This window comes from Ambystoma mexicanum, chromosome 13 (genome assembly GCF_040938575.1).
Source record: "Ambystoma mexicanum isolate Mex_15411 chromosome 13, UKY_AmexF1_1, whole genome shotgun sequence".
Lineage (NCBI taxonomy): Eukaryota > Metazoa > Chordata > Amphibia > Caudata > Ambystomatidae > Ambystoma > Ambystoma mexicanum.
Window position 1 is genome coordinate 228,221,712 of NC_090938.1, and position 26,929 is coordinate 228,248,640.

General features: G+C 47.4%; 1 protein-coding gene across 1 annotated transcript in view; it reads left to right on the forward strand.

Annotated features, from left to right (window-relative positions):
* The window catches only part of LOC138521115 (alpha-1,3-mannosyl-glycoprotein 4-beta-N-acetylglucosaminyltransferase C-like), a 303,408-nt gene that overhangs the window by 168,127 nt on the left and 108,352 nt on the right, over positions 1 to 26,929 (forward strand). The window lies entirely within an intron of this gene.

Consider the following 26,929-nt stretch of genomic DNA (forward strand, 5'->3'; position numbering starts at 1 on the left):
ATAAGAGGGTCAAGGGATGCTTTTTTAAGCAGAGGTTTGACATGAACAGTTTTGAAGGATTCCGGGAAGTTGTCGGAGGTGAGGGAGTCATTAAGCATGGACTTTGCCAATTCTCCTGCACAGCTGGATGTGAAGATTTCTTTCAGGTGAGCGGTGGGTCAAGGGTCGAGAGGCGAACCAGAGGGTTGGCTAACGGATAGTACTTTCATGAATTCCTCACTTGAGATGGGGTTGAAAGAGCAGAAATAAGGGTTCCTGAGGGGCAGCGGTGACGGATGGATCTGGTAGAGCAGGTCTAGAGCAGGTGGACAGGATGGAGAATTTGGCATTGAGGGTGGCCGTCCGGTCTATGGCTGTTTTGTGGAAGTGTTCGGACAGGGAGTTGCAGAGCGTTTGTGAGGAGACAGTCGGGGGCTGCGGTGGAGAGCGGGTTAAGGAATTCTGTGATGATCCTGTGGAGCTCTTTGCTGCCGCTATGGCAATTCAGGATCCTTTTATTATAATAGGCTTTTTTGGCCTTTCGGATCTCTGATTTGTAATTTCTATGGTGGTCCTCTAATACTGATTTGCTTTGTGGGGTTCTGGAGGCTCGCCATTTGCACTCAAGGGAGCGGTTATGGGTTTTTAGAGTCTTCAGGTGGAGAGTGAATCATTTGGGGGTAGGTCCTTTGCGGGAGGGAGTGGACTTGAAGGGGTTTAGGGAAATGAGGGAGTCATTTAGCCAGGAGTCAAAGAGCTCTTTGGGCAAGGGTCTAGCTGTGGTCGGGAGTAAGGGCAGGGGGCTTAGCAGCACCTTGGCCAGGTCTGGTAGTACCACAACCTTGATCTCTAGCACTTGAACTGCGATGTAGGGCTAGAGAATGGCTTGGTGGGGGGAGGCGGTATGATGAGAGCTAAAGGTATAGCAGAGTGGTCTGTCCAGATGAGGGGTTGTGGGTCGATGTGGAGATGAGGTCGTAAGAGCTCAAAATGGTATTGATTGTGTTACCAGCAGAATGCATGTGTCCTCTGATATGCTGTTTGAGGTTGAGTGCCTCTAGGCTGTCGACCAGGGGTGGAGTCATGGGGTTGTTGGGGAAGTCGAACCAGATGTAAAAACTCTCAGTAGGGTGAGTGCAGGATGGTTAACTCGAATGGCTGCAAGTGAGTTGCGTAGGCAGTTGGTGAAGTGTCTGTCATCGCAGGGGGGCATGTAGACTGTGTGAAAGAGTAGGCAAGAGACAGAGTTTGACTAGGAGGGATTTTCAGTTAGCTGTGCTGGTTTGTGTTTCAGTGGAAGTGATAGAGATGTGAGGTTTGTGGAGGATGGCTAATCCACCTCCTCCGGAGGTCTATTGTGGGTGATTAGTGAGTAGTCAGGTGGGAATGCTTCATACGCGATAGGCTTGAGGTTGTCCGAGTACCAGGTTTTTGTGATGAAAATAAGATCCAGGTTCTCAAGGTTGGGAAATCATACATGCTGTGTCTGTTCTTGGCTACGGATCAGGCATTGAAGAGGAGACAGATGACTTGTGAGAGGTAGTGGGGGTGGTATTTTCCCAGGTGTCCGGGGTTGGCAGGGCTGGGATGGTTGGGGTCACCAGTAGGTTGGTGTTGGTGGTGGGGAGAGGGTCAATTCGGTAGGGCGGTGTAATAGGTGTAATAGGACGGACTAAGGTGGTCAGGGGGGATAGTATAAGGGGTGAGTAAAGAGTTGCAGATGGTTAGGGACTGGGAGGAGAGGGTGGGCGGACGCAGGTCTTCAACTGTTTAGTGGCATGGGATGGGCGCTTTAGTTGGTAGTAAAAGTTTGGAGCGTGGTGGTGAGAGGTGGTGGGTCGTTCAGAGGTCTCTGGCTAGGTGTTGTTATGGATTGGTGCACGGGGGATGGGAAAGTGGTGGAAAGGGGTGGTGGATGAGGCTTGAAGGAGAGGGGGGATGCTTTCTTCAAGAAGGTAGATAGGAGGCAGGAGGCCAGGGGTGACACAGGGGATATGGTAGTGTTGCTAGGAGAAGCGCGGTGGATCGAGAGGTTTAGGGGCAGGAGAGGCATGTAGAGTTGAGGGCCAGGGGCGTCGTCTCCGGCTGTGTTTTATGCGTTTGGCTGCTGAAGGAGTGTGCAAGAGGGTGGGGGTCTGCAGGGAAGGGGGTTGAAATGCTGGTCCGGGAAAGGGCAAGACGTGCCAAGCTCAGAGAAGAGAAGGGGGTTGATGGGATAGGCCTTCTGGCAGTGATCGGTGAGATAGAGATGGTGGTAGGCAGGTGGGAAATGTTTGCGAGGGAGGTGTGGTTGGGTGAGGGAGGTGGAGGTAGTGCTGGATTTGGTAGAGGGGGTAGGGCTGGACAGGGGAGGGGTTGGGTGTAAGCTGTCTCAGAGCCCCCAGGATTCATCTGGGATGGTTGTGGAGAGAGTGTGGGACAGATCGCAAGTGTATGTGAGGGACAATGTCTGGTTGGGGTGTGGGAGGACAGGAGGGGCAGTTGTGCTCCCCTCATGTGATAGATAGGCTGAGGGCTCCTCTGGTCTGAGAGTTGGACACTGGTTTGTGGGATGCTTTGGGAGGGTGAAGGCCTTCTGCCTTGAGAAGTGGAGTGGGGAGGTGGGGGAATGGGAAGGGTTGGGCAGGTGATGATGGGAAGGCTGCAGGGATTAGTTGTTTCTGGGTGCGCCAGAGTGCCCCCCTGAACTGAGATGCAGGGTCAGCACTGAGAGGATGTGGGAGGCTGTAGGTTTTCTGTGAGTGAGGGATGGAAAGAGAGTTTGGAGGTGCTAGGAGGGTGAGTGGCGGTAGAAGAGGGGAGTAGGCAGTGGGCTACTCACAGTGGACCAGGGAGCTCCTCTGGTCAGAGACTTGGAGGGTGCACGGTGAGTGGTGGGTTGGCATGTGCGTGGGGTTCGAGTGGGGGGGTCAGAGGTGAATTGGATTTGTGGGGTGTAAAGTGGGTTTAGGAATGAGGGTGAAGTATGTAGGTCGGTGGGGTGTAAATGAGCGTGTCTGAGAGCAATGTTTGTATGAGAGTAGGGTAGTGTGTGGTGAGAGGCAGTGTGTATGTGAGGGATTGTGGGGGTGTGTGGTATTGGGTTTGGGAGAGAGGGTGCTCAGGTGAAGGATGGAGGACAGATGGGGTGTGTTCTGGAAGATCTGAGAGGTCTTTGTGAATGTTAGTGGGGTTGTGTTATGAGAGCTGGTGCGTGTGTGCATGACTCCGGGTGAGTGTGGGACTGGGTTTGAGAATAAGGGTGCAAGGGTGGGTTGTGTGGGGCAGGAGTGGTGTATTCTGGAGTGCTTGAGAGTTGCTCTTGTATGTGGGCGGGGAGGTGTGTGGTGAGTGACACAGTAGTACATGTGGCAACAAAATGGATATTTGGGACACCTGGATAGAGGGTAAAAGTGCCTAAAATGGGGGCACTACAGTAAAGGCAGTAACACGAAGATTTGAGGCACATTGATAGATGGAGAAATTGCCAAAAATGGGGCTACAAGAACAAATCCAGTAGCACCTACCTTTTCGACTCCTGGATAGAAGGATAAATTGCCTAAAATGGGGGCATAACCGCAAATACGGTAAATGCGATATATGGCTGACTAACACAATATGCCTATATGTGAGAGACGGGTGACTGACACAATCCGGCTAAATGCGAGATGTGGTGGAATAACTACCTTGCAAATGTGGGCTATATGTATCAGACTGAGAGTGTGGAGGTGTCGTTGCCCCAGATAAATCTATGGTACATCACGATGGTCAGGATGTGTTTCCTCACATTTTGTCGCATGTACTCCCTGTTGGTTGGGTTTTGTAGCCAAATAACATCACATGCACATCTGACAGTGTGGAGCGGCATAAACTGTCGTGCCTTTTGGCCAAGAGGACGCAACAAGAAAGAAGTGGCGGACGCTGTATGAAGCGTGCCTGTTACCTCTTTATTTCTGCCTTCCTGGTCGCACACACCTCCATCCCATCGCGCCACGTTATGGACGCTCACCTTCCTTTCCTTCCTTTCTCTCCATCCAGTCCCTGTTCCCGCCTAAATGAATCACGGACCAATGCCAGGATTGGCTGTTCATTTCGACGGTAGAGAGTCGGTAGTTTAACCTTTTCAAAGGAGGACACATCTCCTCCAAATTTCTAAAGATAGCCCATAACAACAACAAATATTTAACAATCACAAAAATATGTATAGAAGCCTTCATATTTCTGCTATGAGATGCACAAGTCTCTTCGCCAGCCTTCATGGCCGGGGCATCGGGGGATGACCTCTCCTGGTTCATCGCTTTCTCACGGGTCCCCTCCTCACTCAGCTGGTCAGCCATAGTGCCACTCATAGAGCGAGTCCCACAACATCTTCTATAGTGAGACGCATTCCTTGTGACAACTCGATCTGGGGTGTTTTGGAGTACCTTGGAGCCTTTGATATGTGTAATGGTCAATGGTGATGAATACAAATTGTAATCATACTTTCTCACCTGCCCTTACAGGTGAGAAAGAATGATGACAAAAACCAGAACACTTTCTCCCGCCCTTAGACAAAATGGTTTGCCTTGACGATGCCTACTAGAATACCTTTTGATCTACTCTTAAGTCTTCTTCAGGATGTTAATCTGGTTTATTTTGAGCCAGCCTGCGTAGTCTCATGTGGTGCTTTCTCCGCAGCATCATTTCTGTGGGGTCGCACTGTAGTAATACTGTGGGGAAAATTTCGGTAGTCTAGAAGTATAGCAAAAAGGGATTGGTTTAATGTCATGGCACTAGACTCGCAATGTTGTTTGACCTTCTTGAGAATGCCCATGAAGCTTTCCACCATGCCATCTCTTTGGGGGTACAGTGGCTTAATCGTCTTGTGTTCAGTTCACTTGTATTTCATGAAGCGTGCCAACCCATTTCCACTGAAGGGTCAGCCATCATCAGTCTATAGAATTGCAGGAATATCCCATATGGAAAAAATGTCATCCGGGACCAGAATGGATGCTGTTGTCAAAGCTGAGAGGGTTATCTGAACTATTGAAAGAATTGAATAGTTGTCCATTAAAACAATAGGTATTTGCCATTCAAGGGTCCAAAGAAATCTATAGCCACATCACTCAATTTGGGATCTGCTAGCTGTGACATCTTTAGTCATTTTGGCTTTGTGATACATTCGTACAAGTGGTATGCACCAACTACATTTTTCACAATTGTATCGAAGCACAGGAAGCACACAGTGTCTCTGATCTGCCTTTTTTGTGGCCACTACTCTCCACTGCCCTTCATGCGCGTTGTCTATACTTTTTTTATCATACATTCCTGTGGATGACCATTCAAGATCCTTTTATGAAAAGTCCCTCTGACTGTATGGAGAGCTCGTCATCTATATGTTTGAGAGCCAGGTGGTCCAGTAGAAGAGCGTCATCCTGAAATGCACAGCAAGAAGACATCAAACAGCACCTTTGGGTCCTGAGCGATTCCCATGGTGCATGCAAACTCGGGTCAGCATGAGTGTGCTCAATGATCTGGGGGAGCAAGACGGGCCCTGATGGCAGGGCTTGCTTCAGGAAATTGACATGTTCTTCAGTTAAGGATAGTTGATAACTACTTGACTGCACAGGATATTTGCAAATTAAATCTGCCGAGTTCAATTCTTTGCTAGGTTTATGAATGATGCAGAAGTCATATCCTTGAAGTCGAAGAACCCATCTCTCGATCAGTGGAGGCTTCTCACAGTTCATGTTGCCATATATCATCCCCGGGACTAGATGATCATGAACGATTCTTTGAACAGGAGCAAATGAACGTGTTTGCCTGCCCACACAATGACTAGCTATAAACACTGTTGAGAAGGCAAATCATACTGTTTATGTGCAACCCGGGATATCTTTCCCTTCCAATCGCCCTGTTCACCTACCGCATTTCAGCATGATGAGAATATTGGAACCCATGACTCGCTCCAGGATGTAAGTTTAGAGTAACCTTGCTATTTCTTTCTCCACTTGTGGTTGTAGGTGTATGGGGCACAACAGGGATTCTCTGCTATAGCCTAGCCACAGTGTGATGTGTAATTGGATGCTCTTTCAATTGACCTATTCCTTGAAACAATGAGGGGAATGGTGTAAGAATAGAGTTTTCTGGCTTCATGCAGAACGTTACAGCTGCTATTCCCAGTGCAGTAGCTGTTGGACATCTGAGTACATTTCTTCGAGGAACCTCCCCCTCTAATATGTGCATATCACTGAATACTGTTTTTCCATTGTGTTTGAGTTGTGCACCAAACTGACTACCAATTACAACGCTCACAGTTCTGATTGAGATTACGGAGGTGCTACTTCGATCTTTTTGTATTCGAATATGCAAATAATGTTGAACATCATATGCAGTGTAACAACAAACTGTGCCAAATGATTGTCAACCATGATTGCAAGGTTTGATTCTTGATGTTGGGCAGTAGCTGACAATCATGTACATGTAGTTATGTTATGCATCTTCAGTTTCGGATGATGAGGGAGAGGGTGATTCTAATCCACATTGTGGATGCGACATCTGCTGCCACTATTTGTCATTTATGTATTTATTTATTTATGTTTGCATTTATAGAGGCGTGCAAAGCCCATGGGCATCTGGGCGCTAGTTACAGTGAGGAGATATAGAATGAGACTAGTGGAGCAGGTGGGTTTTGAGACTTTTCCTGAACAAGGGGTAGGAGGGTTCAGTCGAAGGGGGAGATTGTTCCAGAGGGTGGCTGCATACCGGAATACTGGATCCCCCAGCTCATTTGCGGTTAAATCTTGGTAAGATGAGGCAGTGGATGTGAGAGGAAGATAGGGGTCTGGCAGCAGTATGTCTGAGTTTCTGAGCGGGGTACGAAGGAGCATTAAGCAGCGGTAGGTGATTGAAAGAATTTTGAATTTGTTTGTTTCTGCAACAGGAAGCCAATGAACATATCTTCTGGCTTCAGAGGTGTGGTCATACATTCCCAGATCCAGAGCGGCACAGAGAGCGTTGTTTTGTATTTCTTGGAGCTTTTCAGTAGTGCCGCCGAGAAGAGTATTGCAATAGTCCAGCTTAGAGCCAATGAGAGCACGTGCGACTGTGACGCGATTGTCAGAGGAAAAGAATAGTTTGCTTGCATAAATGAGCTTCGTGGAATAGGCTCAAGTGAAAGCAATATGATGAACTAGGCGTGACATGTTGAGTGTGGCATCTAAATGGACACATCAGGTTTTTACAGATGATGTGACGGGGATACTATGACCATCAGTGTTGAAGAAACTGAAGGCATTGTCAAGTTTGGCGAGTCGGTCAGGAGCTCCAACAAGAAGTAGCTCTGTTTTCTCATCGTTCAGGAAGAGACTGTGCAAGACTGCGCAAGACCATCCAAGCTTGAATCTTTTTGTAAATGGTGTTCCCTTTAAGGGCGTCCTGGGTGTAGTTACCTGAGAGGGGGATGAAAATATAGGTGTCATCAGCGTGATTTGTGTAGGAGATGCCAAGAGAGTCAAGGTGAACAAATAAAGGCTTTGTGTAGACCTTGTAGAGAGTGGAAGAAACACACAAGAGTCTGGTGGAACACTGCTGGAGATTGGTGTGCGAGGGTCATCAGTGAAGACTCTGGAGGTTCTGTTGGCAAGGCAGGAGGTGACCCATTTGGCGGCCTCAGGGAAGAAGTGGGCAGAGGAACGAAAGGTGGTGACAGCGGGTCATGTGGTAGACGAAATCAAAAGCGGCAGAAAGATCATGGAGCAGGAGGAGAGAGAGTTTACCTGCATTATTGGAGTCAACCAGTTGGTTCTTTAGGTCTACGGGGCTATTTCAGTTCCATGTCTACAGTCAAAGCCGGATTACCAGGGGCTGAGAATGTGGTGGGTTTCCAGGAAGTCTTGAATTTGGAGGTAGGCAACTGTGTCGATGATTTTCAGGTGGATTGGGACATTGGTTATAGGCTGATAGTTGGTAGGGATAGCTGGGTCTAGAGAAGGCTTTTTGAACAAGGGGCTGAGCCATGATTCTTTGAGGGAGGAGGGGACAGAGCAGGAGGCAAATGAGGAGTTAACGATTGCAGTGATGTTTGGAAGCAGGCTGCACATTCCTTTACTAGTGGTGATGGGCAGATGTCACTTTTATACTGAGAGGGTTTGAGCCCCTTGATTATGGCAGCAAGGTCAGGATCGGAGACAGATCAGAAGTTGAAGAGTGGGATGTGGGCCGCTGTGCCGGACTTTGTGTTAGGGGGCTGGGCTTCAAACATAAGGGAGAGTTTGGTGCTCTTTTTGACTTGCAGTTGTGTGATTTTCCCTGTGAGGGTATCTTGGACACTGCTACACCAAAGGTTGTCTTTCACAATGGTAGGCGGCGGAGCAATGGGGGATTCCATTTCACGGAGGACTGCAACCATTTCTTGGGAACTAGAGGACGCAGCAGCAATTCTCTCGTTGTCGGTAGCTGCTTTGGTAGTGTGGATGGCTTGTATGTAATTCAGACAAAGGGGAAAAGTAGGTGCACACCGATTTTAAGAAATGGTTTAAGATGATATGCTTAGGAGTAACACCAACTGGGTGTTAACATTATTCGTTTCTTGGGAGGTGCAGGGGAGGAAAGGAGGGTTCTGGCACAAAAACCCTATTGTAAACAAGAACAAAGAAAGAGGACCCGAGGTTGGAGTCCTCCCGTCCCCTGCACACTCTGTGGATACGCAGCAAGGCGTAATTATTTAGGGATTATGGTTTTCTATCAATGAGTTTTGTGAGGAAATACATTAAATATTGATGTACCTTGTAAAAAACAAGGACAGTTGGTAGTGGTAATATAAAAGGAGAGACAACGCTCTCATGTATTCATAAACAAATATTTGAAGCGAAAGCAAATCAAAACAGCAATACATTGTCTACATATTCATGACTGACAGAGATTCCACTTTGATAGGTCTGACGCGTTTCGAGGGCATTCCTCTTCTTCAGAAGCCTTTGTGGATCTGTTGGTGAGCATCATGTACATATTGGTAACAAAAGAATCAGACATAAAGGTAATGTTAGACATAGCTCCAAAGGGCTCGTTAACCAATCATTGTCTGAAGGGATACATCCATTTTGAAAAAAAGAAACATATATAATGTCTGTATGTAATTCAGAGACATGTCAGTGAAGAGGGCTTTATCTGCTAGTGTGAGGTCTACCTGCCAGGCAGCTTTGGCTGCCCGCTTTTTTGCATGGATCACACGGAGATCGGTGGTGAACCATGTGTTGTTGTGTCTGATGATTTTTGCTTTCTGGGCTTTGAGTGGGACCAGGGAGTCGGCTGGCCATACGGGCATGTATCGCCTTACTAAGAATTAAAATTAATAAAATTCAAGGGGGGCAGAATTATAAACCTTTGCCAAATGATTCCTATAGCACATCCTCGGATTTGAAACTGCTCACTGAAACACTGCACCCTGCTTTCCCTCTGGAGGTGCTTGACATTTGTGACATGAGTTGGCCTGTTCAGTTGACCAGTTTCCATGTGGGACACTTGCACTACAGCCTCTGCCTCGGTTCTGACCATGGTAAGGGTTGTAGATAAGGAATGTGACTCCTTTGGGAGTCTTTTGCAAAAGGTGGGAGAGCAGCAACCACCTCTTTTGTTATACGTGAGTAGCTTCACTATGCGTGAATTTATGAAAGTCAAAATGAGCAACTAGTTTGCGCTCCCTGATGGCAAACATTTCCATTGATTCTCCAGAGAGTTGGCAAGCAGAGATGAATGTGTGTCGCTCATGATCAGTGTATCTTTGAGGGCCAATGTTCTCACCTAGGCAGTCCTTTAGACTTTTGTGGGAGTCAACTTTGTCCATTGGGAGCATCGGAATGAACTCTTCTTCCTTATCGCTCACAAATTTAATAGACTGCGGACATACTTAGCAGAGTAGGCTTCTTTTTGAGTTTCAAGGTAGTTTTCTAATCGCCCGATCGACCTCACCCACTTAGGCACCAGGGCTAGAGGCTCAGACATGTAAAATGGAGGGGGGCACTGAAATGCAGCTGCACCCCCATATCCTCAATGTCAGACATGTTCGGTCTGAGATACAGAAAAGAAGCACAGAATGGAGGTTTAGTTGCACATTTAATAGTCTCTTATCAATTCTTCATGTGCTTCAAGAGGAAGCAGTCGCTCTATGACGCAGAAAACATGAATCCATGCACGTTCCTGAAGTGGGTGGGGCCCCGTAAAATGTCTGGGGGTATTTGCATTGTTTCTTAGTTTGAAACTAGGCTGTTTTCCCTCTTTTAAGAAAATCAAATCTGGGTGTTCTCGCTGTGCGTTGTCCCCCCCCAGAAATCCCCCTTTCCTCCGTCCTCACTGGTCCTGCATTCCCTGTGGTGTGTTACCTGCTTGTGCCTCCTGTGCGCCCCCATGTGTGTGAACCCTCCCCCTTCTGGTGCTTCCTGTGGTGCTTCCTCTCCTCCCTCACTCTCCCCTCCTGCCTCCTTGCACCCTCTATGAGGCTTTCAATCTCTCCCATCTTCTCAAACTACTACTATATCTCCTATTCTATCCCTCTCACTAAGTCTGGAAGAAAACAGTTCAAGAGGGATATCTGGTCTCCAACCCAGGCCTTCACATCACTGATACCTGCACGAGCGCCTCCTCCAGACAGACTCTTGTCCCGGGAGGATAGCTCAGCGGCAGCGTGCGCCTCTTGGAAGCAAGACGACACGAAGCAACAACAGGTTCGATCCCCGGGTCCGCGCTTAGAAACCTCTGGGTGTTTAAGCATGTTATAAATATGTAATTAAGACAAACAAAAAAAACACAACTACGCAACTAAAAAAAACAAAACAATTCCTGTAACAGCGCCTCGATGCCTGCGGGCTGTGTGAGCGCTTTATAAATGTAAAAATAAAATAAACATAAACTCTCACTGACATCCTCTTTGTTGTTCCCTCTCTAGAGCTATGGACCCCTCATATGGTTTCTGTTCTCTCTCCTTTCTCCTCCTCTATTAGTGGTGGCCTACCTCCAATCCTCTAATACCATCATCAATGTCCATCTAAATGGTACCGTCATGGTTCAGGTCCCTCAGCCCAATCTCCTCCTTCTTGGTAGGTGTCTCCTGCGTCTCATCAACTTCCTCCCTTCTCCAGCTACTCCTTCTACCACCCCTGTGGCTCCTTTGCCACCTCCACCCCATCCTCTGCCTCCGTTCTGGCACCCCCTCTCTGGACCCTATACCACCTCAATTTACTGCATCTGCCCACTCTTGGGCCCCTCTGCCACCTCTGTTGGGTGTACCCCACTCCTGCACTCCATCCCGGAAATCTTTCGAAAGCGGCAACCTGCACCAGGTCGCCACTCTCAACTCTCGCTCCGCTGTCAAACAACTCCTCTGACATCTGCCACCTCCTCGAAGACCTTAGCCTGGATGTCCTTGCACTCACCGAGACTTGGTTCACGGCCAATTCTGTCACGAGTTTTGACACTCTCCTCCCTGAGGGCTACAAGATCCTCTCCGGACCCAGAATCAACCGGCCTGGAGGTGGAGTGGCCCTGGTCTTTCCTGAGTGGGTCCCGATTTCTGTCATTCCTATGCAGGCCTATTCCTCCTTTGGTCTGCAGGCTCTCTATGTCTCCTCGCCTCTCCATGATTGAGCGGGACATTTTGTGGCAATTTTCGTAGGGATTAGCATGGCCATGGGCAGTCAATGGGTGGGCACATAACCAAGCCACACCTACAAGCTTTGTGTCCATCCTCATATGCCATTCCTCCGTGTCTGTAATCTAATGCAATAGTTTTGGTGTATAGGTGACGCAAGCACCATCTAATGGGCTGAACTCAAAAGGGAATGCCAGTACCATCATTAATTGCAGGTAACAATCAATGGCCGCCACATGACCTAGCAGTGCACCCATTCCAACCAATTAATGTTTTCTTATTGTATCAACAATAAACCGGCCTGGCCCATAATAAAAAACAGGGTAGACACATGTGACTGTGTGCAAATCAAGGTAACAGGTCAGAGATGCAAAAGATGTTATTAAACTTGTGTAGCTGTCTCTCCTCATTCATTTTTGTATTGACAACAGATGTATTTTTTACCTTGTTGCATTGGTATGTACATACAGAGTTTGTATGTTAGCATCTGTGGAATTTGATATTGTCTTCGAGATTTGTATTACTCTTAATGTTTGCATGCACATTTATACATGTTTTTATTCTTTTATGGCAATTTGCCGAAATAAAGTGATTTGACTGATAATAAAAAGAAATCGCAATGCCAAAACCTCAGAATGGAACGGAAAACGATTATAGAAGGAATACTCCGATGTTAGGGTCTGCCCATGGAGATTGCCTGTATGTGAGGTGGCTAGGTAACTGATGCTATTTTATTTTTGGTTTGTGGAGGAAAGAGAGCTTGTTAATTCCCATCATGGCGGATGTTGGAAGCTATCCCAGAGTATGCCTCTCTGTGACAATGTAGCCTTTTGTTCATGGCTGCTGATTGTCTCCCGCCTGGTTGGATGTTCAGTCAAGTACTACAGTCTCCACGATGATGAATCGAGAGACAAGCCCAAGAATGGCCGGTTGCCCTGGGCACATATTTCAAAACTTGGCAAGAACCCGGTTTACTTACTGAAGCTTGCAAAATATTTTCCACTGTGTTGAAACTGGCTCCAGGGCAGTCCTAACATCCAAACACAAAGAGTCAAAAAGTTTACATTGAAGTTGGCATTGAGGAAAAGTCTACATATCAGATGTTGAAGTCAAAGGAAAATCTGTATGTATCCATAATCCCTGTATTTGTAACATCGCTAAACACACCCTCGAGTAAACATTTAATGGCATACGGGCTCAGCTGAGAAACTGAAGGATAGCACAGGGGCAACCTGCTTGCCTTGGAAGCAAGACGTCATGGAGTACCACAGGTTCGGCCCGTGGGATTCCTGGGTCCACGCTTAGAAACCTCTCGGTATTAAGTGCGTTATAAAGAACCTATCATATCATTCACGACTAGTGTGCAAATCTTAGATTTTATTTATAGAGCGCACGGTCGCCACCAAAGGCATCATGGCGCTATTAAAGCACGAGATGGGAGAAACTAGAAAAGATACGTTTTCAGTAACCAACGAATCATGAGGTGCTCGTCGGTTGTATGCAGTGAGAGAAGGACGGAGTTCCAGAGCCAAGTGGCTGCAACTGAAACAGAGCGGCCACCAATGCGAGAGAGCTTATAACGAGGTACAGAGAACAGGCAGGCATCCGCGCAGCTAGGTGCCTGTACTGGGACATAGGGACAAAATGTACTCTATAAGTATTCTGCTCCACAACTATAGGAAGTACGCTGGACCAGGCAAAGTAATTTAAATTGCACACGTTTAGCCACCGGGAGCCAGTGGAGATGACGGAGCACCGCAGAGATGTGAGCACGGCTAGGCGTGGAGGTGGCCACTCGCGCTGCAGAATTTAGCAACAACTGCCGATGCTGCAAAAGATAGACAGGCTGCACCAAATGTAAGGCATTACAATAGTTCATTGTCGATAAAATGAGAGAGGATACCACTAGAGTGCGAAATTGGGACCTCATTTTGCGCACAATCTTTAACTGAAAGTATCCTTTCTGACAGATGGCACCGATCCAGAGGTCGGCTGATAAGGATGATGATATTTTTTACGTCAATGTCCTTTACAGATGAAACAGGAATTGGTAAAGGGCCAAGACTGCAGGGCCAGAAGGCCGACAACCAGAAATCAGCCGCAGAAGGAGTACCGCCACCAACATCTCAGTTTTCTCCCCGCTGAGTTTAAGCCAGTTGATAGACATCCATTTCCCCAAGGCTTCTAGACAACCCGAAATCTGGTTGCAGTGTCCTGGGCAGAGAGATTTAGACTGTATTTTTCCATCGTAATCCCTAATTAATGTAAATGTATTTATGTATGCATCTGTCATTCGACAGCACAAATCCAACTGAGAAGCAACAATGCGCGGTACAAAACAAAAAGAACAGGACTAAAGTGTAGCGGGGACTAGTTGGGGAAGGGACAATGGCCAGGGTACCAACTAGTGTCTTACATCAGTGGCGTTGCTTAAAGAGCCACATTTTCATTTGCTTCCTCAGCACATGATGGAGGGGTTCATTAGGACGTGTTTCGGGTGTTCTTCTGCCTCTGGGCACATAGGCGCGGAAGGTGAGTTGACTTGTTCTTTCTTTCTTGCAGCCCAGTGACATCAATGTATCTTGAGCTTCATTAACCTCAGCAGCTGGTTAGTTTCTGAGCCAGGAAGGCTGGCACCTTAATCGACCCTACCTCAAAGGTGATGCCACCTATTGTGAAATTCTGGCCCCTAGTGGCAGCAAGTACCACCCTTTAAGGGCAGTGGCTTTTTCGATTCAAGGACGTTTGTCTTTGTCAAGTTGGAAGAGGACAATGGTTTTGATGATCAATCCATAAGCGATTCCAGAATATCAGCCCCCCGGCTAATGTATCAGAATCGATTCCAGAATATCAGCCCCCTGGCTAATGTACCATAAGCGATACCAGAATATCAGCCCCTCGGCTAATGTACCGTAAGCGATTCCAGAATGTCAGCCCCTCGGCTAATGTACCGTAAGCGATTCCAGAATGTCAGCCCCTCGGCTAATTTACCATAAGCGATTCCTGCATGTCAGCCCCCCGCCTAATGTATCGGAAGCGATTCCAGAATATCAGCCCCCTGGCTAATGTACCATAAGCGATTCAGAATATCAGCCCCTCGGCTAATGTACCGTAAGCGATTCCAGAATATCAGCCCCTCGGCTAATGTACCGTAAGCGATTCCAGAATGTCAGCCCCTCGGATAATTTACCGTAAGCGATTCCAGAATATCAGCCCCCTGGCTAATGTACCATAAGCGATTCTAGAATATCAGCCCCCGGCTAATGATCCATAAGCGATTCCAGAATATCAGCACCCGCCTGCCCGCCCTCCCCCCCCATGTACCACATCCTTTGGAGGCTTATTTCAACAGGTTGCAGAAGGGTGTTGAAAGTGTGAGCCTCCACGTGAGTGGCGCTGTTCTCAGTTTTGAATGATTTTTACAATAATTGGGTTTAATCCTATATTTCATCTAAAAGTATATATTTTTATATTTTTGGAAAACACTTATGCAGTTTTTAGCACCAAAACCCTACCTTTACCCTTTATTTAATCTACCTATCTATTGCATGGCTATTTTCAAGAAGCCGGATCTGTTGTTCTGCCCAGTCTGAAATGACGCAAATCCAATATTGAGAAGTGTCGATAGGCACGGCTCTATTCTTGAGCTGACACAAAATGGGGTTGTAACCTCAAATGTGGTCTCATGCACATCACGTGGGCGGTGTTCCAGGGGGTTGGGTGGTGTACCTTCAGATGGGGTCTCGGATACATCGTGAGTGGGCAGCACTCTGGATCATGAGGGTGGTGTGCTGTAGCCTCAGATTGAGTCTCCTGTACATCGCGAGAAGGCAGTGCTTGTTGAAGGGTAAGGTATATTATGAGGGCCCTGTTTGGTTTTCCCAGATTTTTTCTAATGCACAACTCAGTCTCAGGAATATGTGACATGTCTGTAGTGTTGCTGCCTTTTGTTCGTTTTGAGAGTTTCGGTGCTCAGGTAGGGTCGCATTTACGCTATGAAGATGGACGTTATCGCCTGAGGTATTTCCTTCCATGTGTCACAGGTGTTTTAGCTTCAGATTAAGGGCCTCATCACATGTTGCACAGTATCCCTGCGGTATTACCGCTTGGATACCGCTGGGGCTAATAGCGTTACCACCAAACCTGTCCCCAGGCGCTATTCGAGCCGGATCACGGGATTAGAGGAATGGTAATTCCCCATTCCCCATTAGGCCCATTCGGAAATTCCCCGTTCCCCATTGGGCCCAATGGGGAATTTTCGGCGCAACTACCATCTGCGCTATTTCCTCACGATAATTGCACTGAAAATCGGCAAATACTCTACACATTTACTGCCAGCTCAGAGCTGGGGGTAAATGCAGCCAAATCTGTGATTTGGCAGACCCTTAAATGCAGCGGTAATAGCGTTACCGCCGCATTTAAGGGTTACCGTCAAACTCGCAATGAGGCTGCCAATCACAGTTATCCAACTCCAGGCCTTGTGGCCCGTAATCCTGACAGGTTTTCAAAATATCCCTCATTAATATGCTTGAGAAAATGTTTGCATTCATTTAGACTAACTGTATGCAAATTGATCTCATGAATATTAATGTGGTGTATCCCTAAAACCCAACATGTTTCAGGCCTGCATTTGGAAAACCCTGGTTTAATCGAAGGCCCTTTGTGATGGTTGGGCGCTATAGGTCCAGATGGAGTTACCTATACGTCTTCAGGGTTGTGGTTCTGTGGCCTCAGATAAAGTCACATGTACAGCATAACGGTGAGATGGACCCATCGTAGGTCATAAGGGCTGCTTGCTGTAGCCTCAATGTGTAAGGGTAGGAATGCGTATTGGAACTGGAGACCCTATCACTGTTCAGCGGAACATTCTGTCAAGCCTGCTGCCTCATCATTACTGGTGATTTATATGGCGCTTCATGGCGCTATCAAGCGATCGACTGTAGGTCGAGTCCGTCTTGCAGGGCATCATCTTGTTCCATGACAAGTGTGGTGCCCCTGTTCCCTCTTCCCGGCTTTACTCATTGAACTCAGCACCTGCCTCCTGTGAGTCACCCTCATCAAAAACACATGAAAACCTTAGAGACCAGTCCCCCAGACACGGTGCCAGACCTCTGCTTATGCGCAGCGGCTGTTGCAGCAGCAACAGCCGCTGCCAGCATGCTAACTTATTTATGTACGTGTTTATTTATTTACGTGGTGGAGATGGTGTTGCCTGGTAATGTCGCGCGCCGTTTTCAGGTTCTGTAGCGCATTGTCCTTGAAAATAACCAAGATTCATGGAAAATGACGTTCCGGCCTTCTACCCTCCACTCCCGCATTATTCACTTTGAATCAGAGGTGGGGGTCTATAATCGAGAAGAACAGCAAACCTGGAATATTAATGTCATTTCACGTCTGTCTCAGATCCTGGAAAAAATAGGCCTGACTTCCAGTCAACTATGCAGGGGTCTGCAACCTTTGGCTCTTCAGATGTTTTGGACTACAACACTCATGAGCCCAGGTCAGCATATTCAAAGATGGGGGGGGTCATGGGAGTTGTAGTCCAAAACATCCGGAGAGCCGCAGGTTGCAGACCCCAGAGCTATAGGCACTGGGTTGTGAGGGGACCGTGCCCACACATCTCTTCACCCATAGATTTCTCCTCGCAGTGCTCTCATACAAGTACTGGGCTTACGAGACACGCACACATGCGCGCGCGCACGCACGTGTTAGGTGTGTTACAGACACTTGACCATGCATTGGATCACCGAACGCACGTGGGCGGGGGATCAACCCCGCTGCCCACTCTGATTAGTGAGCGAATGTGCAAGGACGTGCCTTAAATGACCCATTACTTCTAATGCAGTGTTTACATTTGCACGTCCTTTTGAAAGCCACGAGGGGCCCTGCTGGTGATAGTTGGACAGTACCACACAGGGAAGTGTTAGGGGTTAAAAGCCTACTGCTCTATGCTGTAGACATAAAAGAATGATCACAGCAGAAAGCTAGAAGAAGGACACCTTTTATCTATGTAGTCTCCATTGTGCTTGGGATATGCCATAGACATAAGGATAGGTTGGTCTTTCTACTCTGTCTAGAGCCCAGGTCAAGGTTGACTGAAATGGAACATAGCTTCCCTGTTGGACCCTGAACTCGGTACACCCTCTTTTGGCGCTGCTGTTTTGACGCGGGCCGTTTCGGCGTGGCCAGTTCTCCGCAGCGGCCGATTTGGCACGCCCATTTTGGCGCAGGAGCCTTTCTGGCGCGGCCAATTTGGTGCGAGGGACGTTTGGACGTGGCTGACATTGCAGCCACGTCTAAACTCCCTCTCGCCAAATTCAAAAGCATCATTCTTTGCAAATGCAGCACGTTGAGGTACTGCGCTTGTTAACGGGTTGCATTTGCAAAGAATGATTTTTATGATTTTATGAAGAAGCGGCCGAGTATCTCGAAGCATGCCGCAACATAGGCCACCCAAGTAAAGTCTATAAACCGGTTTTCCAAAACCTAAATGGCTGCCTTGGAGCCAGCATGCATGTGTGTTTTTATTTCCTTATGTACATACTCTTTCCTTAAGAATCATTGGCAATGCCAACCGTTTTAGCATTTGTAGTTTATTGCATTTTAATTCTATATGTTTGAATGCAGTTAGTAATTAGGCCCTACATAACCAGTAATTATTTTAAAATTCCAAACATAGTTCCAAGTTGTTTGTAGACACATCATTAAAAAAGCCAACTGCAACCCACTTATGTGGGAAGTTGCCCAAACGGGTAACCTTGGATGCAGCTGATTGACAAGATCGCTAATAATCCCTAGATGTGCATTTTCTAGTGGGGAGCCATATATATTGCAATAGTACACCTGCACACTTTCACTATGCCAGCTCCTCCCCTGAAAGCCACGTCTCTCTCTAACTGGAAACTGCCACCTCCACGTTTAGCTTAAGGGCCCAACCCATAAATGTCATTTTTGAGGCGTGTGGTTTATCCACCTGAAGTATGAGCCCCTGGTAAATATAACGAAAACGATTGCACGAGAAATCCTTCCTGACATGGGGAAGGACAAGTAGTGTGCAGCAGCCGTGTGCGCAGAGTGGGACAAGGAGAAGACAGTGAGGAGACGGGGAGCGGGCCATTGAGCTGCTGACGGGTGAGTGTGACGGTGAATGGGTGGGCGAGCAGACTGGAGAGAGTGGATGGGGGTCAAGGTGGTGGAAGGGGTGTCCCTCAGATGAGTGGGGAGAGTGCGGGGGGGCAGGAGTTTCGGGGGTAATCCCCACACAGGAGAAAAAGGGACATGAAGCGGAGGGCGTGAGGGAGAATACTGTGCAATGAAGGATCATTTCATAACTCCGGAGTCCTGGCGAAGCAAGATTTGCATAATGGATGAAAGAATAGTTCTGTTTTATAGAAGAGGTGGTATTTCCTGCTCTGACCTCGCATTCCTTGCCGCGTCGGTTGCGCACATCATAAGGCGAGGGTGTCCCCTCACTTACGGGCCCTGGAAAACAAGGACCCCGTCGAGATTCGGGGGTGTACACCACGAAAGGAAACTGATCTTTTCGAAACACGCTGGTCCTTGCACCCCAACCTCCCCCGCTCCTTGCATCATCCCTATGTAGTTGTCAATGACCCCTGACGTGTGCCGGTTTTGCTGCTGAGAGGGAATACGCCGAGTGATGCCGGTCTGCTGCATCAGCAGCCGCCTCGCCACACACAACTATGTTGAAGTGGCTCTATAAACACACGAACTGCACATGTGGCCAATCTATGCACTTCAAAAGTTTGTGATGCTGTAAAGGCCGACGGTCAGCGCAGGGTAAAACAGAAAACCGCTACCTCCCAACTCCTTGCTCACAATGCGGCCAATACCCGCGCCAAAAACATCCTGGCACCAGAACATCCCAGTGCCGAACTGGTCACGCCGAAATTGGGGAGCCAAAACGGGGTCTGCGGCCAATTGGCCGCACCAAATCAGCCGGCGCCGAAACGGCCGCGCCACATCGTCCTGCTCCGCATACACTTCCCAGTAAGGATGTATGAAAGAAACACTTCTATTGCCTGATGCCCACTCCTTCGGTGCTTCCATTTATTTTACATAAAAAAACAGAAAGATCAGCGATATTTACTGAAGTGTTGAGTACACCTGGCTACTTTGAATGTATCAAACCAATCAGAAGTTCGTGTGAGTCAAAGTTTAAGGACATAGGGCCTCATTCTGAGGTGGGCGCAAAGCGATACCGAGCACCGGTAATGACACCGTTGCCGGTAATCCCTTTGCGCCCTGTTCCGAGGTCCCTTAGCGGGTCCCTCCCTTAACGCCTGGTTTTACCAGGCGTTATGGACGGGACCCGTTAAGGGACACCGGGGTCAATAACGGTACCCCAATTGCGGTACCGTTATTGACGCTTTCCCCTTCACATTGAGCCCTATGGGGGCTCGAATGGGAATGGGGAATGGCTTTTACAATGGGGAATTACCGGTCCTACCAAGGTCGAACTGGACCGGTAAGTCCCCATTGAACGAGGGCGGACACGGTCCCGTTATTGGTGCTAGTCATGGCGCTAATAGCGCCATGACTAGCCCTAACCTCGTAATGACGCCCATAGTTCAGTTAGGACTGCGCGCATATTGTATTGTACGCGATAGATATATCAGGAGAAGGGGGTTCACTGTATCAACAATATTCAATGATTGCGCTCTCCCTCATAAACCAAGCGGTTGAACATTCTGGTTCTGCTTTCTGCAGGGTGCCACCTCATGGCCAGAGAAATGGAACGTTTTCCTATGGGATTGCGGCATTATGAAACACTTGCATGAATCAGGCCTAAAGTTGTGTGCGCGTTGAATGTTCTCGCACTTTCCCACGGTGCAATGTGTTGCCCTTTTCTGTGGGCTACACCCCACACACCTGGTCATTCAAAGTGACCAACACGCGTAAGCTCTTGAGATATCTTTCACTCTTGCCTAGCTGTAAAAGCGCATTTCACAGCCTATAATTCCAGCTGGTAAACAGGAAGTATGGGGCCACGTTACCCCACACTGGTTGGCACTAGTGCTAAGAATTCACCATGGGCGCTTAGCACAAGTTCTGCTGCTGGTGGAGCAAGCAGCTTTGGCCCCAATCCAGATTTCATAAAGATGTTTTACCAAAGAAGTCACAATGTTTTGCATATTTTTCACTCTTGCCTAGCTGTAAAAGCGCATTTCACAGCCTATAATTCCAGCTGGTAAACAGGAAGTATGGGGCCACGTTACCCCACACTGGTTGGCACTAGTGCTAAGAATTCACCATGGGCGCTTAGCACAAGTTCTGCTGCTGGTGGAGCAAGCAGCTTTGGCCCATATTTTATTCTGCCTCCCTCCACCCCCCAAAGGAGCTTACTCCAGATTTCGCATGATCCTATAATATAACATTAGTTACCAAGGCAAGAAACCTGAACAAACTGCTGCCTTATTTTGTACTTTTCATGTGAGGTGTAAAACACAATGGTTGCTGTACTTTCCCGTGTGGAAAATGCAGTGCCCGGAGTAGGTGGGAGCAGTTGGGAGCAGTCGTCTACTTTTAATTTTGTTTTATTTTTACTATTTCTATACTTTCATTTTAAAAAGAAACCTTTCAAGTTTAGGAAGAGGTTGAAACGTGCAGTTTAGTGCACTGCACTGAACATTCCCTTAAACAGCAGGTGTGTTTGTTTGGGGGTTTGTATTATGCGTGTCAGGGGGAGTGGCGATGGGGTTTGTGGGTGTGGGGTCAGGACTGCAGGGAAAATAGTTCCACTACTTCTTTTCGCACACTCCGACGACTGGAAAAATGAGACTTTGAGTTAAAATCTTTGCAGCTGGTGAATCGGTTTTAGATTCACAGACACTGCACTGTCTGCCCCCTAGTGGTTGGATCCAAGTATTTTATATTAAGCGTTGGCAATTGTGGGTCGGTGTTAGGATTCTGCTGCATGAGGTGTATGTATTTACTTGCAGCAGTGCTCCAGGAAGTCCCATCTTCAGATAGCTTCTTTTCTGTTATTGGCTCATGGTGGAGTTCTGAGTTCAGTCTTAGAAGACAAAACACATCAAAGAAACGATGTTGAAACTCGGCAACAACAGGACATTGAGGACAGACCAGCTTTTAAGAGTTACGTCGTCGTATATAATTAGTGTAATTATTTTTTTGCAAAGGTTAACACTTTGGTTGCTGGGACTTCAATAATTTCCTATGGAAGTTAGCATGTGTTTATTAAGGGCAACCCAAGGTTATTTTCTTCATTGTCCTGGGCTCACGGACAGAACACCCTTTTAATTTTTTATTTTGCTCAAGTTGCAACCACAGATTCACATGTATAGGCAAGCACAAAGCTTTAAGTGGCAGTCTCCAAAGAGGGCTCCCAAGCCAGGGCCCTGTCCGTGGCCAGCCCCGACTAGCCCCAGCTAGCCAACACCTCAGGCAGCCCGTGTAGAGGTCTGTACGCTACAAGTGTCAGCACTTCAGCGATGCCTTTTCTATTTTCTAAACCGAAGTACTGACACCTTCAAGCAGCAGGTGTAACCATGCAGTGCGGGCCGCCTGATGTCTATGTACTGAAAACAGGAGGAGGGCTGGACTGCCCAGCTATGATTTTGTTTCCGAATAACTAGTCATCACGCAGCATGAATCTGGGAAGGCTCTCGTTACAGGGCGTGTCCTTAGGCCATACCCCCTAATGAGAGCCCCCCTCGATTTCCAATCCCACTTAAAGCACTGGGCAAGCTCTATGTCTGTTATCAGTGTCTTCCTTGGGACCATAACCTAACCAAGTGTGAAGCTTGTGGAAGGTTTTGGCCTGAGACACTAAAGGAAGGCATTGTGCAGTGTACACAATGAAGGCTCATAGATCCATTGCTTCGGTGTCTGTAAAGCACCCCGGAGACGTGAAGGAACCGCAGTCCAAAATGGCCGACTTAGTGGGGGTTCATATCCTCGCGGGCTGAAAAGTAGTCCCGTAACAGCAGAAAAAAGTAAAACAAATATAGTTTGCATTTTGGAGCAAGTTATTTTTCACTTGTTGCATAACGCAGATGCACTCTTTGCATTTGCAAAGAAAAGAATTGAGGGTGCATTATGAAAAAAACACATAGAACACCTGTGCATTCCACATTTGTTGTTATACAGCAAGAAAAGAAGAAATGAATTCCACAACTGGTCAGTTAATACATCTGGAACCAGGCTGGTGCAAACGCCGTCACAAATAAGAACACAGAGTTTCACCAGCCAATGTTTCACTGTGTCAAACGGAACGGACACAACTTTAGTCTGGCTGCACTCCCGATACTTACAGCTTGTGGTGGTGCACCCACACACATCCAGTGTTGATGCCCAAGTGCACACAGCTGCATATTGGAGGCCATCAGTAGTGGACTAACTTAGCAGGTGGAACAGCCTGTGACATTCAAAGAAGTACAGATTCATATCCCTGTGTCACCTGTACAATGGTGACCAAGGGAAGTTCTCCTTTAAGTTAATTACTTGCTTGAGACAGAGGAATGCCACCTACCAACCACATGTGGTATTTGAGTGCTGCAGGCATGTGTTAGTTCCAGATTGCATAGCCTCACCAGGTAATGGCCTATGGTTCTGTAACCTGGTGTATTCACTGTTGATGACCACATGCAGAACACTGAATATTAAAGCCTGTGAAAGTGCACTACTGTAAACCAATTGCAGGTGTCTGGCTAAACAGGACTGCACAATGCCATGGTAGATAGATTAAATGGTTGCCCACCCACACGCATTAGAGCAGCCCTTCATGAAATGTTTTCTGGGTTTGGCCATGCATCATGGAGCAGCCAGACTCCTTTATAAAATAATAAGCATACACGATGCCCTTGGGCTGCTGCGCACTTTACAAATATGAATAAATAAATAAGAGGTGCCACAAAATCAATGCACTGGGCGTGGTAGACCAAATAGGCGCTCACCTCTATTCTAAACCTCTAGCCCCAACTTACAAGTCAAAGCTACTTGCGCAATAGCTTTGTCTTGTTCACAGTGGCTTATCCCATGCACTCATAATCTGTTTTGCTCATTTTTCAGGGAGATAGCGTGCTTCCATTCTCTGTTGCCGGTCTCCCTTTTTAACTTTATCAGCCTTCCTAGCCTGCGGTAGAGGGAGAATAAAGCAGCACCATTTTTGTGCTAACTAAAAATATATGTCTGTTTATTCATTGATTATAGAGCAGTCTGCAACCTTTGCAAAACAATAATTAGTATAAAAATGAAGGCAGCACCTAGTTGTAACTATATCACTACATTGCAAAAGCCTGACAACAATAAAGAAGCACAAATACACAGCACCATGTTTCACTTGGCCAAAGTAAGACAAGGGTAGCATATCTGCAGGCACATTACTTGTGCTAGACCGCACAGCACCACTCATTAGCTGTTTATCCACTGGTAATGACAAGTAGGCCCCTTTCCACAAGGCTCTTTAATTTTGCTTGAAAAACTAAAACAAAGGCAGTGCCATTTTTGTTTCAGTGTTTAAAATCTTGGCATTCATGTGAAAACGACCTCTGTTTGGGGCCTTTAAATGCACCCCCCATACATCTACAGGGTGCTCCCTAAGATAAGGTGCACCGTTTGCGAACATCCCTTTACATAGGAGGGAGCTACCAAAATGGGGCTTGGGAATAATGCAAAAGTGCTCTAGTGTAAGTGGAGCCATGAAAAGGAAATAATGTCCCTGATTACGGGGCTTGGCCATCCTGGGGCTTAGCACCCATTGATTGGTTCACTGTTCACTTATCAAGGAATCTCCCATTAAAGATGTCAAAATAAGGGTTTTGTTAATTGATAATCGTGTGCCCCTCTAAGCTCTAATACATTTGTTGTTTCACTTTATCCATGTCCTTATTTTATTTCATTGGAGTTTTGTAGCACACTAGATTGCAAGTGTGTTGTTCCAAAGTGCACCAGTCAGGTAACTACTGGTGGCGCCACTCTACGTGCGCCTTCCTCCCGGTGGTGGCACTTAAACTGGTCTGTGGTGCATATCCTCGTCCCTAGAAATGCAGAAATGAGAGCTTTTTTGAAGTGCAAACACGGAGGTCTGCCTCCTTCAAAACCTAGAAAAGGGTTGCTTTTTTGCATACTGCAGGTTAGCACTAGCCAGAGCTTTGAAGTACTGTGATGGTAAACGCCATAGCTGGGCTGCACAAGCTGCTGGACATTACCCAAGTCTGTTTCTTTGATGTCTTATCTTTTTTTATTGGGCTGGGGCAGACACAAGCGTGAAATGGAGAGTTCTAATGGCCCCTTTCCCTGACAGGTCACAGCTCACCGGGAAAGGCCCACAAGCACTCCAATGCCCCTCATTCTGTGTATTCTCCACAGTAAATGCCTGTGTCATAAAAGCCGGCAACAGTGTAATGCTTGCACACTTGCACATTTTATTCAGAAGATGCTTGTGTGAAACAATTCTGACAAGTAGGACAATGCACAGAGATTTCTGGTTGTCTTGGGCAGATAAGACATTTTGAAGTATCAGAGAGTTGTGGTTGTTTATGGACTTCTTGATTTCAGGAATCAGGGGTGTTTCAAATGAATGTTGAAAACAAGGAAAGTGGGTGTTTTATAAAAATGGGGTTGAGCATGGGTTCAACTTTAAACTGACAGTGCCACCGCCAGGGCCTTGCTCGTGGTATTTATTTTGTTTCTTTATTTATTTTGTGTTCGCTTGTTAGGTGCTTATACAGCAAGTAAAATACAGTTTCAAAGCACCCACAGAGCGAGGGGAGTGAACAAGGGGGTGATATACATTGCAAAACACAAAATGTAATAAAAGCAGTGGAGGGAAAAGGAAGTAAGGACGAACCTACTATGCCTTGTTCATATTCAGAATGTGTAAGTGCAACAAGGAAGAGCGCATAAGTGCTGGGGAGTCCGGGCTGATGGGTGATCCACAGATGAAGTGCTTGGGTAGTTGAATACTAGACAGCCTGGGACCACGTTAGGAGTAAGTGCGAACCTCCAGGGTGGATGGTGTGCCAAGCAAGTGCTGAGGGTAGGCCAGAGCAGGGCCGATTGGGTGTGGGAGGTCAGGTGCCCCGAGGATGCATAAGGGCCCTGAACACCAACCATAGTAACTGTAGGATTAGCAGAGAGGAGAAGTGAAGGAGGAGGAAGAGGAAAGACTTGAGGAGCTTCTGGAATTTAAAAACATCCTGCACAAGGCGCAGATGGTGGGGGAGAATATTCCATGGGAGGAAGCCAGCTGAAGAAAGCTATCAACTTCCTACCCTCTGTTTAGCAAAACACTTCACACACAAAGAGTTGGTGGCAAAGGAACGTAGTGGTCTATAGGGATAGCATTTAGTATGATAAATTTGAAGACAGTGTGCTCCAAGAGCCCAGACAGCCTTCTGGAAGATGCAGAGGGATTTGAATGTAATCCGTGCAGCAACCGGGAGCCAAATAAGACGTTTCATGGCAGGAGAGATGCAGTCCCTGGGCTTAAGGCCAAGGATAAGTATCACTGCCCTATTCTGGTTTAGCTGGAGGGGCCGCATAGTGGAAGATGGTAGATTCAGGAGGAGGCTATTAGAATAGTCAAGCCTAGAGAGAACCAGGGCTCGGGTAACATTGAGCCTCTGGGGGAAAGTGAGAAAAGGGAGAATTCCTTTGAGAAGGAAGAACTGAAAGTGGGACTTTTTGGCAATGTCCTGAGTATGAGGGAGGAAGGAGAGAGTAGTCGAACATGACTCCAAGGTTTCTGGCTTCAGAAGAAGGAGCAGGGGGAGAGCCCTAGAAGGTAAGCCAGACTGAAGCGAAGAAGGAGGGCCGAGGGGTCCCGATTGGAAGGATCTCAGTTTTACAGGCGTTGAGGCAGAGATTGTTGGAGGTGCACCAGGACTGGATGGCAGATAGACAGCCAGGGATGATGGAGGCTGCAAGAGGGTCAGCAAGAAGTTTGAAAAAGAGCTGTGTGTCAGCGGCATAACACTGGAAGTTGGAGGAGAAGGAGGAGATAAAGTGTGCAAATGGAGCAAGGTAGATGCCAAAGAGCCAAGGGGAGAGGATAGAACCTGGTGGGACACCACAGGTGGAGAAGGAAGTAGGAGAGGAGAAGGTGCCCAGGATGACCTGGGAAGAGCGGTCAGTAAGGAAGGATGCCAGCCAGTCCAGTGCTTGTTCAGAGATACCAACGGTCTTGTGGAACCTTTGTAGAAGGATGGAATGGTTGACTGTGTCAAAGGCAGAGGAGAGATCGGGTAGGATGAGGACAGCTGGGGAGTTGGAGTCCAGGGATGCGAGCAGTTCTTCACGGGTGTTCAGAAGAGCAGTTTCTGTGCCTCTGGATGCTCAGATTCCAGATTGGTGGTCCTGGAGATC